Below are 16,225 nucleotides of genomic sequence, written 5' to 3'. Positions count from 1 at the left end.
AAAATGGAAACGAACTTGCTTTAATAAACCGTGCAAAACAGCTAAATATTGAACGTTCATAGAATTTCATGAAACGTGACCCAAATGCTGGTCTACACCCATTCGTTTGTGTCGTAAATTTGCAAAGCGTAATAATAAATAAAAGCTAGTGTATAAGGGAAACGAACTTGTTTTACTAAACCATGCAAAACAGCTAAATTTTGAATGTTCTCAAAATTCCACGAAACTCGAACCAAAGGTAGGCCTTGACCCATGCATTTGTGTGGTAAATTTGCTAAGCGTGATAATAACTACAAGTCAGTGTAAAAGGGAAACGAACTTCCTTTAATAAAACCGTGCAGAACAGCTAAATTTTGAACGTTCTTACAATTCGATGAAACTTGAACCAAACGTAGGTCTAGTCCCATGCATTTGTGTGGTAAATTTGATAAGCATAATAATAACTACAAGTTAGTGTAAAAGGGAAACGAACTTGCTTTAAAAAAATCGTGCAAAACAGCTTAGTATCAAACGTTCTCAGAATTCCACAAAACTTGACCCAAATGTGGTCTAGACCCATGCATTTGTGTGGTAAATTTGCTAAGCGTAATTATAATTACAAGTTAGTGTAAAAATGGAAACGAACTTGCTTTAATAAACCGTGCAAAACAGCTAATTATTGAACGTTCATAGAATTCCATGAAACATGACGCAAACATTGGTCTACACCCATGCATTTGTGTCGTAAATTTGCAAAGCGTAATAACAAATAAAAGTTAGTGTATAAGGGAAACGAAGTTGCTTTACTAAAACAATGCAAAACAGCTAAATTTTGAATGTTCTCAGAATTCCACGAAACTCGAACCACACGTAGGTCTTGACCCATGCATTTATGTGGTAAATTTGCTAAGCGTAATAATAACTACAAGTCACTGTAAAAGGGAAACGAACTTGCTTTAATAAAACCGTGCAAAAGAACTAAGTTTTGAACGTTCTCACAATTCGAAGAAACTTGAACCAAACGTAGGTCTAGTCCCATGCATTTGTGTGGTAAATTTGATAAGCATAATAATAACTACAAGTAGTGTAAAAGGGAAACGAACGTGCTTTAAAAAAATCGTGCAAAACAGCTTAGTATCAAACGTTCTCAGAATTCCATGAAACTTGACCCAAATGTGGTCTAGACCCATGCATTTGTGTGGTAAATTTGCTAAGCATAATTATAATTACAAGTTAGTGTAAAAATGGAAACGAACTTGCTTTAATAAACCGTGCAAAACAGCTAAATATTGAACGTTCATAGAATTCCATGAAACTTGACCCAAACGCTGGTCTACACCCATTCGTTTGTGTCATAAATTTGCAAAGCGTAATAATAAATAAAAGTTAGTCTATAAGGGAAACGAACTTGCTTTACTAAAACCATGTAAAACAGCTAACTTTTGAATGTTCTCAAAATTCCACGAAACTCGAACCAAACGTAGGCCTTGACCCATGCATTTGTGTGGTAAATTTGCTAAGCGTAATAATAACTACAAGTCAGTGTAAAAGGGAAACGAACTTCCTTTAATAAAACCGTGCAAAACAGCTAAATTTTGAACGTTCTCACAATTCGATGAAACTTGAACCAAACGTAGGTCTAGTCCCATGCATTTGTGTGGTAAATTTGATAAGCATAATAATAACTACAAGTTAGTGTAAAAGGGAAACGAACTTGCTTTATAAAAATCGTGCAAAACAGCTTAGTATCAAACGTTCTCAGAATTCCACGAAACTTGACCAAAATGTGGTCTAGACCCATGCATTTGTGTGGTAAATTTGCTAAGCGTAATTATAATTACAAGTTAGTGTAAAAATGGAAACGAACTTGCTTTAATAAACCGTGCAAAACAGCTAAATATTGAACGTTCATAGAATTTCATGAAACTTGACCCAAATGCTGGTCTACACCCATTCGTTTGTGTCGTAAATTTGCAAAGCGTAATAATAAATAAAAGCTAGTGTATAAGGGAAACGAACTTGTTTTACTAAACCATGCAAAACAGCTAAATTTTGAATGTTCTCAAAATTCCACGAAACTCGAACCAAAGGTAGGCCTTGACCCATGCATTTGTGTGGTAAATTTGCTAAGCGTGATAATAACTACAAGTCAGTGTAAAAGGGAAACGAACTTCCTTTAATAAAACCGTGCAGAACAGCTAAATTTTGAACGTTCTTACAATTCGATGAAACTTGAACCAAACGTAGGTCTAGTCCCATGCATTTGTGTGGTAAATTTGATAAGCATAATAATAACTACAAGTTAGTGTAAAAGGGAAACGAACTTGCTTTAAAAAAATCGTGCAAAACAGCTTAGTATCAAACGTTCTCAGAATTCCACAAAACTTGACCCAAATGTGGTCTAGACCCATGCATTTGTGTGGTAAATTTGCTAAGCGTAATTATAATTACAAGTTAGTGTAAAAATGGAAACGAACTTGCTTTAATAAACCGTGCAAAACAGCTAATTATTGAACGTTCATAGAATTCCATGAAACATGACGCAAACATTGGTCTACACCCATGCATTTGTGTCGTAAATTTGCAAAGCGTAATAACAAATAAAAGTTAGTGTATAAGGGAAACGAAGTTGCTTTACTAAAACAATGCAAAATAGCTAAATTTTGAATGTTCTCAGAATTCCACGAAACTCGAACCACACGTAGGTCTTGACCCATGCATTTATGTGGTAAATTTGCTAAGCGTAATAATAACTACAAGTCACTGTAAAAGGGAAACGAACTTGCTTTAATAAAACCGTGCAAAAGAACTAAGTTTTGAACGTTCTCACAATTCGAAGAAACTTGAACCAAACGTAGGTCTAGTCCCATGCATTTGTGTGGTAAATTTGATAAGCATAATAATAACAACAAGTAGTGTAAAAGGGAAACGAACTTGCTTTAAAAAAATCGTGCAAAACAGCTTAGTATCAAACGTTCTCAGAATTCCACGAAACTTGACCCAAATGTGGTCTAGACCCATGCATTTGTGTGGTAAATTTGATAAGCGTAATTATAATTACAAGTTAGTGTAAAAATGGAAACGAACTTGCTTTAATAAACCGTGCAAAACAGCTAAATATAAAACGTTCATAGAATTCCATGAAACTTGACCCAAACGCTGGTCTACACCCATTCGTTTGTGTCATAAATTTGCAAAGCGTAATAATAAATAAAAGTTAGTCTATAAGGGAAACGAATTTGCTTTACTAAAACCATGTAAAACAGCTAAATTTTGAATGTTCTCAAAATTCCACGAAACTCGAACCAAACGTAGGCCTTGACCCATGCATTTGTGTGGTAAATTTGCTAAGCGTAATAATAACTACAAGTCAGTGTAAAAGGGAAACGAACTTCCTTTAATAAAACCGTGCAAAACAGCTAAATTTTGAACGTTCTCACAATTCGATGAAACTTGAACCAAACGTAGGTCTAGTCCCATGCATTTGTGTGGTAAATTTGATAAGCATAATAATAACTACAAGTTAGTGTAAAAGGGAAACGAACTTGCTTTATAAAAATCGTGCAAAACAGCTTAGTATCAAACGTTCTCAGAATTCCACGAAACTTGACCAAAATGTGGTCTAGACCCATGCATTTGTGTGGTAAATTTGCTAAGCGTAATTATAATTACAAGTTAGTGTAAAAATGGAAACGAACTTGCTTTAATAAACCGTGCAAAACAGCTAAATATTGAACGTTCATAGAATTTCATGAAACGTGACCCAAATGCTGGTCTACACCCATTCGTTTGTGTCGTAAATTTGCAAAGCGTAATAATAAATAAAAGCTAGTGTATAAGGGAAACGAACTTGTTTTACTAAACCATGCAAAACAGCTAAATTTTGAATGTTCTCAAAATTCCACGAAACTCGAACCAAAGGTAGGCCTTGACCCATGCATTTGTGTGGTAAATTTGCTAAGCGTGATAATAACTACAAGTCAGTGTAAAAGGGAAACGAACTTCCTTTAATAAAACCGTGCAGAACAGCTAAATTTTGAACGTTCTTACAATTCGATGAAACTTGAACCAAACGTAGGTCTAGTCCCATGCATTTGTGTGGTAAATTTGATAAGCATAATAATAACTACAAGTTAGTGTAAAAGGGAAACGAACTTGCTTTAAAAAAATCGTGCAAAACAGCTTAGTATCAAACGTTCTCAGAATTCCACAAAACTTGACCCAAATGTGGTCTAGACCCATGCATTTGTGTGGTAAATTTGCTAAGCGTAATTATAATTACAAGTTAGTGTAAAAATGGAAACGAACTTGCTTTAATAAACCGTGCAAAACAGCTAATTATTGAACGTTCATAGAATTCCATGAAACATGACGCAAACATTGGTCTACACCCATGCATTTGTGTCGTAAATTTGCAAAGCGTAATAACAAATAAAAGTTAGTGTATAAGGGAAACGAAGTTGCTTTACTAAAACAATGCAAAACAGCTAAATTTTGAATGTTCTCAGAATTCCACGAAACTCGAACCACACGTAGGTCTTGACCCATGCATTTATGTGGTAAATTTGCTAAGCGTAATAATAACTACAAGTCACTGTAAAAGGGAAACGAACTTGCTTTAATAAAACCGTGCAAAAGAACTAAGTTTTGAACGTTCTCACAATTCGAAGAAACTTGAACCAAACGTAGGTCTAGTCCCATGCATTTGTGTGGTAAATTTGATAAGCATAATAATAACTACAAGTAGTGTAAAAGGGAAACGAACGTGCTTTAAAAAAATCGTGCAAAACAGCTTAGTATCAAACGTTCTCAGAATTCCATGAAACTTGACCCAAATGTGGTCTAGACCCATGCATTTGTGTGGTAAATTTGCTAAGCATAATTATAATTACAAGTTAGTGTAAAAATGGAAACGAACTTGCTTTAATAAACCGTGCAAAACAGCTAAATATTGAACGTTCATAGAATTCCATGAAACTTGACCCAAACGCTGGTCTACACCCATTCGTTTGTGTCATAAATTTGCAAAGCGTAATAATAAATAAAAGTTAGTCTATAAGGGAAACGAACTTGCTTTACTAAAACCATGTAAAACAGCTAACTTTTGAATGTTCTCAAAATTCCACGAAACTCGAACCAAACGTAGGCCTTGACCCATGCATTTGTGTGGTAAATTTGCTAAGCGTAATAATAACTACAAGTCAGTGTAAAAGGGAAACGAACTTCCTTTAATAAAACCGTGCAAAACAGCTAAATTTTGAACGTTCTCACAATTCGATGAAACTTGAACCAAACGTAGGTCTAGTCCCATGCATTTGTGTGGTAAATTTGATAAGCATAATAATAACTACAAGTTAGTGTAAAAGGGAAACGAACTTGCTTTATAAAAATCGTGCAAAACAGCTTAGTATCAAACGTTCTCAGAATTCCACGAAACTTGACCAAAATGTGGTCTAGACCCATGCATTTGTGTGGTAAATTTGCTAAGCGTAATTATAATTACAAGTTAGTGTAAAAATGGAAACGAACTTGCTTTAATAAACCGTGCAAAACAGCTAAATATTGAACGTTCATAGAATTTCATGAAACTTGACCCAAATGCTGGTCTACACCCATTCGTTTGTGTCGTAAATTTGCAAAGCGTAATAATAAATAAAAGCTAGTGTATAAGGGAAACGAACTTGTTTTACTAAACCATGCAAAACAGCTAAATTTTGAATGTTCTCAAAATTCCACGAAACTCGAACCAAAGGTAGGCCTTGACCCATGCATTTGTGTGGTAAATTTGCTAAGCGTGATAATAACTACAAGTCAGTGTAAAAGGGAAACGAACTTCCTTTAATAAAACCGTGCAGAACAGCTAAATTTTGAACGTTCTTACAATTCGATGAAACTTGAACCAAACGTAGGTCTAGTCCCATGCATTTGTGTGGTAAATTTGATAAGCATAATAATAACTACAAGTTAGTGTAAAAGGGAAACGAACTTGCTTTAAAAAAATCGTGCAAAACAGCTTAGTATCAAACGTTCTCAGAATTCCACAAAACTTGACCCAAATGTGGTCTAGACCCATGCATTTGTGTGGTAAATTTGCTAAGCGTAATTATAATTACAAGTTAGTGTAAAAATGGAAACGAACTTGCTTTAATAAACCGTGCAAAACAGCTAATTATTGAACGTTCATAGAATTCCATGAAACATGACGCAAACATTGGTCTACACCCATGCATTTGTGTCGTAAATTTGCAAAGCGTAATAACAAATAAAAGTTAGTGTATAAGGGAAACGAAGTTGCTTTACTAAAACAATGCAAAACAGCTAAATTTTGAATGTTCTCAGAATTCCACGAAACTCGAACCACACGTAGGTCTTGACCCATGCATTTATGTGGTAAATTTGCTAAGCGTAATAATAACTACAAGTCACTGTAAAAGGGAAACGAACTTGCTTTAATAAAACCGTGCAAAAGAACTAAGTTTTGAACGTTCTCACAATTCGAAGAAACTTGAACCAAACGTAGGTCTAGTCCCATGCATTTGTGTGGTAAATTTGATAAGCATAATAATAACTACAAGTAGTGTAAAAGGGAAACGAACGTGCTTTAAAAAAATCGTGCAAAACAGCTTAGTATCAAACGTTCTCAGAATTCCATGAAACTTGACCCAAATGTGGTCTAGACCCATGCATTTGTGTGGTAAATTTGCTAAGCATAATTATAATTACAAGTTAGTGTAAAAATAGAAACGAACTTGCTTTAATAAACCATGCAAAACAGCTAAATATTGAACGTTCATAGAATTCCATGAAACTTGACCCAAACGCTGGTCTACACCCATTCGTTTGTGTCATAAATTTGCAAAGCGTAATAATAAATAAAAGTTAGTCTATAAGGGAAACGAACTTGCTTTACTAAAACCATGTAAAACAGCTAACTTTTGAATGTTCTCAAAATTCCACGAAACTCGAACCAAACGTAGGCCTTGACCCATGCATTTGTGTGGTAAATTTGCTAAGCGTAATAATAACTACAAGTCAGTGTAAAAGGGAAACGAACTTCCTTTAATAAAACCATGCAAAACAGCTAAATTTTGAAACGTTCTCACAATTCGATGAAACTTGAACCAAACGTAGGTCTAGTCCCATGCATTTGTGTGGTAAATTTGATAAGCATAATAATAACTACAAGTTAGTGTAAAAGGGAAACGAACTTGCTTTATAAAAATCGTGCAAAACAGCTTAGTATCAAACGTTCTCAGAATTCCACGAAACATGACCAAAATGTGGTCTAGACCCATGCATTTGTGTGGTAAATTTGCTAAGCGTAATTATAATTACAAGTTAGTGTAAAAATGGAAACGAACTTGCTTCAATAAACTGTGCAAAACAGCTAAATATTGAACGTTCATAGAATTCCATGAAACTTGACCTAAACGCTGGTCTACACCCATTCGTTTGTGTCGTAAATTTGCAAAGCGTAATAATAAATAAAAGCTAGTGTATAAGGGAAACGAACTTGTTTTACTAAAACCATGCAAAACAGCTAAATTTTGAATGTTCTCAAAATTCCACGAAACTCGAGCCAAAGGTAGGCCTTGACCCATGCATTTGTGTGGTAAATTTTCTAAGCGTGATAATAACTACAAGTCAGTGTAAAAGGGAAACGAACTTCCTTTAATAAAACCGTGCAAAACAGCTAAATTTTGAACGTTCTTACAATTCGATGAAACTTGAACCAAACGTAGGTCTAGTCCCATGCATTTGTGCGGTAAATTTGATAAGCATAATAATAACTACAAGTTAGTGTAAAAGGGAAACGAACTTGCTTTAAAAATATCGTGCAAAACAGCTTAGTATTAAACGTTCTCAGAATTCCACGAAACTTGACCCAAATGTGGTCTAGACCCATGCATTTGTGTGGTAAATTTGCTAAGCGTAATTATAATTACAAGTTAGTGTAAAAATGGAAACGAACTTGCTTTAATAAACCGTGCAAAACAGCTAAATATTGAACGTTCATAGAATTCCATGAAACTTGACCTAAACGCTGGTCTACACCCATTCGTTTGTGTCGTAAATTTGCAAAGCATAATAATAAATAAAAGCTAGTGTATAAGGGAAACGAACTTGTTTTACTAAAACCATGCAAAACAGCTAAATTTTGAATGTTCTCAAAATTCCACGAAACTCGAACCAAAGGTAGGCCTTGACCCATGCATTTGTGTGGTAAATTTGCTAAGCGTGATAATAACTACAAGTCAGTGTAAAAGGGAAACGAACTTCCTTTAATAAAACCGTGCAAAACAGCTAAATTTTGAACGTTCTTACAATTCGATGAAACTTGAACCAAACGTAGGTCTAGTCCCATGCATTTGTGTGGTAAATTTGATAAGCATAATAATAACTACAAGTAGTGTAAAAGGGAAACGAACGTGCTTTAAAAAAATCGTGCAAAACAGCTTAGTATCAAACGTTCTCAGAATTCCATGAAACTTGACCCAAATGTGGTCTAGACCCATGCATTTGTGTGGTAAATTTGCTAAGCATAATTATAATTACAAGTTAGTGTAAAAATGGAAACGAACTTGCTTTAATAAACCGTGCAAAACAGCTAAATATTGAACGTTCATAGAATTCCATGAAACTTGACCCAAACGCTGGTCTACACCCATTCGTTTGTGTCATAAATTTGCAAAGCGTAATAATAAATAAAAGTTAGTCTATAAGGGAAACGAACTTGCTTTACTAAAACCATGTAAAACAGCTAACTTTTGAATGTTCTCAAAATTCCACGAAACTCGAACCAAACGTAGGCCTTGACCCATGCATTTGTGTGGTAAATTTGCTAAGCGTGATAATAACTACAAGTCAGTGTAAAAGGGAAACGAACATCCTTTAATAAAACCGTGCAAAACAGCTAAATTTTGAACGTTCTTACAATTCGATGAAACTTGAACCAAACGTAGGTCTAGTCCCATGCATTTGTGTGGTAAATTTGATAAGCATAATAATAACTACAAGTTAGTGTAAAAGGGAAACGAACTTGCTTTAAAAAAATTGTGCAAAACAGCTTAGTATCAAACGTTCTCAGAATTCCACGGAACTTGACCCAAATGTGGTCTAGACCCATGCATTTGTGTGGTAAATTTGCTAAGCGTAATTATAATTACAAGTTAGTGAAAAATGGAAACGAACTTGCTTTAATAAACCGTGCAAAACAGCTAAATATTGAACGTTCATAGAATTCCATGAAACTTGACCTAAACGCTGGTCTACACCCATTCGTTTGTGTCGTAAATTTGCAAAGCGTAATAATAAATAAAAGCTAGTGTATAAGGGAAACGAACTTGTTTTACTAAAACCATGCAAAACAGCTAAATTTTGAATGTTCTCAAAATTCCACGAAACTCGAACCAAAGGTAGGCCTTGACCCATGCATTTGTGTGGTAAATTTGCTAAGCGTGATAATAACTACAAGTCAGTGTAAAAGGGAAACGAACTTCCTTTAATAAAACCGTGCAAAACAGCTAAATTTTGAACGTTCTTACAATTCGATGAAACTTGAACCAAACGTAGGTCTAGTCCCATGCATTTGTGTGGTAAATTTGATAAGCATAATAATAACTACAAGTTAGTGTAAAAGGGAAACGAACTTGATTTAAAAAAATCGTGCAAAACAGCTTAGTATCAAACGTTCTCAGAATTCCACGGAACTTGACCCAAATGTGGTCTAGACCCATGCATTTGTGTGGTAAATTTGCTAAGCGTAATTATAATTACAAGTTAGTGAAAAATGGAAACGAACTTGCTTTAATAAACCGTGCAAAACAGCTAAATATTGAACGTTCATAGAATTCCATGAAACTTGACCTAAACGCTGGTCTACACCCATTCGTTTGTGTCGTAAATTTGCAAAGCGTAATAATAAATAAAAGCTAGTGTATAAGGGAAACGAACTTGTTTTACTAAAACCATGCAAAACAGCTAAATTTTGAATGTTCTCAAAATTCCACGAAACTCGAGCCAAAGGTAGGCCTTGACCCATGCATTTGTGTGGTAAATATGTTAAGCGTGATAATAACTACAAGTCAGTGTAAAAGGGAAACGAACTTCCTTTAATAAAACCGTGCAAAACAGCTAAATATTGAACGTTCATAGAATTCCATGAAACTTGACCTAAACGCTGGTCTACACCCATTCGTTTGTGTCGTAAATTTGCAAAGCGTAATAATAAATAAAAGCTAGTGTATAAGGGAAACGAACTTGTTTTACTAAAACCATGCAAAACAGCTAAATTTTGAATGTTCTCAAAATTCCACGAAACTCGAACCAAAGGTAGGCCTTGACCCATGCATTTGTGTGGTAAATATGTTAAGCGTGATAATAACTACAAGTCAGTGTAAAAGGGAAACGAACTTCCTTTAATAAAACCGTGCAAAATAGCTAAATTTTGAACGTTCTTACAATTCGATGAAACTTGAACCAAACGTAGGTCTAGTCCCATGCATTTGTGTGGTAAATTTGATAAGCATAATAATAACTACAAGTAGTGTAAAAGGTAAACGAACTTGCTTTAAAAAAATCGTGCAAAACAGCTTAGTATGAAACGTTCTCTGAATTCCATGAAACTTGACCCAAATGTGGTCTAGACCCATGCATTTGTGTGGTAAATTTGCTAAGCGTAATTATAATTACAAGTTAGTGTAAAAATGGAAACGAACTTGCTTTAATAAACCGTGCAAAACAGCTAAATATTGAACGTTCATAGAATTCCATGAAACTTGACCCAAACGCTGGTCTACACCCATTCGTTTGTGTCATAAATTTGCAAAGCGTAATAATAAATAAAATTTAGTCTATAAGGGAAACGAAATTGCTTTACTAAAACCATGTAAAACAGCTAACTTTTGAATGTTCTCAAAATTCCACGAAACTCGAACCAAACGTAGGCCTTGACCCATGCATTTGTGTGGTAAATTTGCTAAGCGTAATAATAACTACAAGTCAGTGTAAAAGGGAAACGAACTTCCTTTAATAAAACCATGCAAAACAGCTAAATTTTGAAACGTTCTCACAATTCGAAGAAACTTGAACCAAACGTAGGTCTAGTCCCATGCATTTGTGTGGTAAATTTGATAAGCATAATAATAACTACAAGTTAGTGTAAAAGGGAAACGAACTTGCTTTATAAAAATCGTGCAAAACAGCTTAGTATCAAACGTTCTCAGAATTCCACGAAACTTGACCAAAATGTGGTCTAGACCCATGCATTTGTGTGGTAAATTTGCTAAGCGTAATTATAATTACAAGTTAGTGTAAAAATGGAAACGAACTTGCTTTAATAAACCGTGCAAAACAGCTAAATATTGAACGTTCATAGAATTCCATGAAACTTGACCTAAACGCTGGTCTACACCCATTCGTTTGTGTCGTAAATTTGCAAAGCGTAATAATAAATAAAAGCTAGTGTATAAGGGAAACGAACTTGTTTTACTAAAACCATGCAAAACAGCTAAATTTTGAATGTTCTCAAAATTCCACGAAACTCGAGCCAAAGGTAGACCTTGACCCATGCATTTGTGTGGTAAATTTGCAAAGCGTGATAATAACTACAAGTCCGTGTAAAAGGGAAACGAACTTCCTTTAATAAAACCGTGCAAAACAGCTAAATTTTGAACGTTCTTACAATTCGATGAAACTTGAACCAAACGTAGGTCTAGTCCCATGCATTTGTGTGGTAAATTTGATAAGCATAATAATAACTACAAGTTAGTGTAAAAAGGGAAACGAACTTGCTTTAAAAAAATCGTGCAAAACAGCTTAGTATCAAACGTTCTCAGAATTCCACGAAACTTGACCCAAATGTGGTCTAGACCCATGCATTTGTGTGGTAAATTTGCTAAGCGTAATTATAATTACAAGTTAGTGTAAAAATGGAAACGAACTTGCTTTAATAAACCGTGCAAAACAGCTAAATATTGAACGTTCATAGAATTCCATGAAACTTGACCCAAACGCTGGTCTACACCCATTCGTTTGTGTCGTAAATTTGCAAAGCGTAATAATAAATAAAAGCTAGTGTATAAGGGAAACGAACTTGTTTTACTAAAACCATGCAAAACAGCTAAATTTTGAATGTTCTCAAAATTCCACGAAACTCGAACCAAAGGTAGGCCTTGACCCATGCATTTGTGTGGTAAATTTGCTAAGCGTGATAATAACTACAATTCAGTGTCAAAGGGAAACGAACTTCCTTTAATAAAACCGTGCAAAATAGCTAAATTTTGAACGTTCTTACAATTCGATGAAACTTGAACCAAACGTAGGTCTAGTCCCATGCATTTGTGTGGTAAATTTGATAAGCATAATAATAACTACAAGTAGTGTAAAAAGGGAAACGAACTTGCTTTAAAAAAATCGTGCAAAACAGCTTAGTATCAAACGTTCTCAGAATTCCACGAAACTTGACCCAAATGTGGTCTATACCCATGCATTTGTGTGGTAAATTTGCTAAGCGTAATTATAATTACAAGTTAGTGTAAAAATGGAAACGAACTTGCTTTAATAAACCGTGCAAAACAGCTAAATATTGAACGTTCATAGAATTCCATGAAACTTGACCCAAACGCTGGTCTACACCCATTCGTTTGTGTCATAAATTTGCAAAGCGTAATAATAAATAAAAGTTAGTCTATAAGGGAAACGAACTTGCTTTACTAAAACCATGTAAAACAGCTAACTTTTGAATGTTCTCAAAATTCCACGAAACTCGAACCAAACGTAGGCCTTGACCCATGCATTTGTGTGGTAAATTTGCTAAGCGTAATAATAACTACAAGTCAGTGTAAAAGGGAAACGAACTTCCTTTAATAAAACCATGCAAAACAGCTAAATTTTGAACGTTCTTACAATTCGATGAAACTTGAACCAAACGTAGGTCTAGTCCCATGCATTTGTGTGGTAAATTTGATAAGCATAATAATAACTACAAGTAGTGTAAAAGGGAAACGAACTTGCTTTAAAAAAATCGTGCAAAACAGCTTAGTATCAAACGTTCTCTGAATTCCATGAAACTTGACCCAAATGTGGTCTAGACCCATGCATTTGTGTGGTAAATTTGCTAAGCGTAATTATAATTACAAGTTAGTGTAAAAATGGAAACGAACTTGCTTTAATAAACCGTGCAAAACAGCTAAATATTGAACGTTCATAGAATTCCATGAAACTTGACCCAAACGCTGGTCTACACCCATTCGTTTGTGTCGTAAATTTGCAAAGCGTAATAATAAATAAAAGCTAGTGTATAAAGGAAACGAACTTGTTTTACTAAACCATGCAAAACAGCTAAATTTTGAATGTTCTCAAAATTCCACGAAACTCGAGCCAAAGGTAGACCTTGACCCATGCATTTGTGTGGTAAATTTGCAAAGCGTGATAATAACTACAAGTCCGTGTAAAAGGGAAACGAACTTCCTTTAATAAAACCGTGCAAAACAGCTAAATTTTGAACGTTCTTACAATTCGATGAAACTTGAACCAAACGTAGGTCTAGTCCCATGCATTTGTGTGGTAAATTTGATAAGCATAATAATAACTACAAGTTAGTGTAAAAGGGAAACGAACTTGCTTTAAAAAAATCGTGCAAAACAGCTTAGTATCAAACGTTCTCAGAATTCCACGAAACTTGACCCAAATGTGGTCTATACCCATGCATTTGTGTGGTAAATTTGCTAAGCGTAATTATAATTACAAGTTAGTATAAAAATGGAAACGAACTTGCTTTAATAAACCGTGCAAAACAGCTAAATATTGAACGTTCATAGAATTCCATGAAACTTGACCCAAACGCTGGTCTACACCCATTCGTTTGTGTCATAAATTTGCAAAGCGTAATAATAAATAAAAGTTAGTCTATAAGGGAAACGAACTTGCTTTACTAAAACCATGTAAAACAGCTAACTTTTGAATGTTCTCAAAATTCCACGAAACTCGAACCAAACGTAGGCCTTGACCCATGCATTTGTGTGGTAAATTTGCTAAGCGTGATAATAACTACAAGTCAGTGTAAAAGGGAAACGAACTTCCTTTAATAAAACCGTGCAAAATAGCTAAATTTTGAACGTTCTTACAATTCGATGAAACTTGAACCAAACGTAGGTCTAGTCCCATGCATTTGTGTGGTAAATTTGATAAGCATAATAATAACTACAAGTTAGTGTAAAAGGGAAACGAACTTGCTTTAAAAAAATCGTGCAAAACAGCTTAGTATCAAACGTTCTCAGAATTCCACGGAACTTGACCCAAATGTGGTCTAGACCCATGCATTTGTGTGGTAAATTTGCTAAGCGTAATTATAATTACAAGTTAGTGAAAAATGGAAACGAACTTGCTTTAATAAACCGTGCAAAACAGCTAAATATTGAACGTTCATAGAATTCCATGAAACTTGACCTAAACGCTGGTCTACACCCATTCGTTTGTGTCGTAAATTTGCAAAGCGTAATAATAAATAAAAGCTAGTGTATAAGGGAAACGAACTTGTTTTACTAAAACCATGCAAAACAGCTAAATTTTGAATGTTCTCAAAATTTTACGAAACTCGAACCAAAGGTAGGCCTTGACCCATGCATTTGTGTGGTAAATTTGCTAAGCGTGATAATAATTACAAGTCAGTGTAAAAGGGAAACGAACTTTCTTTAATAAAACCGTGCAAAACAGCTAAATTTTGAACGTTCTTACAATTCGATGAAACTTGAACCAAACGTAGGTCTAGTCCCATGCATTTGTGTGGTAAATTTGATAAGCATAATAATAACTACAAGTAGTGTAAAAGGGAAACGAACTTGCTTTAAAAAAATCGTGCAAAACAGCTTAGTATCAAACGTTCTCTGAATTCCATGAAACTTGACCCAAATGTGGTCTAGACCCATGCATTTGTGTGGTAAATTTGCTAAGCGTAATTATAATTACAAGTTAGTGTAAAAATGGAAACGAACTTGCTTTAATAAACCGTGCAAAACAGCTAAATATTGAACGTTCATAGAATTCCATGAAACTTGACCCAAACGCTGGTCTACACCCATTCGTTTGTGTCATAAATTTGCAAAGCGTAATAATAAATAAAATTTAGTCTATAAGGGAAACGAAATTGCTTTACTAAAACCATGTAAAACAGCTAACTTTTGAATGTTCTCAAAATTCCACGAAACTCGAACCAAACGTAGGCCTTGACCCATGCATTTGTGTGGTAAATTTGCTAAGCGTAATAATAACTACAAGTCAGTGTAAAAGGGAAACGAACTTCCTTTAATAAAACCATGCAAAACAGCTAAATTTTGAAACGTTCTCACAATTCGAAGAAACTTGAACCAAACGTAGGTCTAGTCCCATGCATTTGTGTGGTAAATTTGATAAGCATAATAATAACTACAAGTTAGTGTAAAAGGGAAACGAACTTGCTTTATAAAAATCGTGCAAAACAGCTTAGTATCAAACGTTCTCAGAATTCCACAAAACTTGACCAAAATGTGGTCTAGACCCATGCATTTGTGTGGTAAATTTGCTAAGCGTAATTATAATTACAAGTTAGTGTAAAAATGGAAACGAACTTGCTTTAATAAACCGTGCAAAACAGCTAAATATTGAACGATCATAGAATTCCATGAAACTTGACCTAAACGCTGGTCTACACCCATTCGTTTGTGTCGTAAATTTGCAAAGCGTAATAATAAATAAAAGCTAGTGTATAAGGGAAACGAACTTGTTTTACTAAAACCATGCAAAACAGCTAAATTTTGAATGTTCTCAAAATTCCACGAAACTCGAGCCAAAGGTAGACCTTGACCCATGCATTTGTGTGGTAAATTTGCAAAGCGTGATAATAACTACAAGTCCGTGTAAAAGGGAAACGAACTTCCTTTAATAAAACCGTGCAAAACAGCTAAATTTTGAACGTTCTTACAATTCGATGAAACTTGAACCAAACGTAGGTCTAGTCCCATGCATTTGTGTGGTAAATTTGATAAGCATAATAATAACTACAAGTTAGTGTAAAAGGGAAACGAACTTGCTTTAAAAAAATCGTGCAAAACAGCTTAGTATCAAACGTTCTCAGAATTCCACGAAACTTGACCCAAATGTGGTCTAGACCCATGCATTTGTGTGGTAAATTTGCTAAGCGTAATTATAATTACAAGTTAGTGTAAAAATGGAAACGAACTTGCTTTAATAAACCGTGCAAAACAGCTAA

Source organism: Sesamum indicum, linkage group LG3 (genome assembly GCF_026168435.1).
Source record: "Sesamum indicum cultivar Baizhima isolate 11 linkage group LG3, ASM2616843v1, whole genome shotgun sequence".
In the NCBI taxonomy this organism is placed as follows: Eukaryota; Viridiplantae; Streptophyta; class Magnoliopsida; order Lamiales; family Pedaliaceae; genus Sesamum; species Sesamum indicum.
This window is presented reverse-complemented; position numbering follows the sequence as displayed.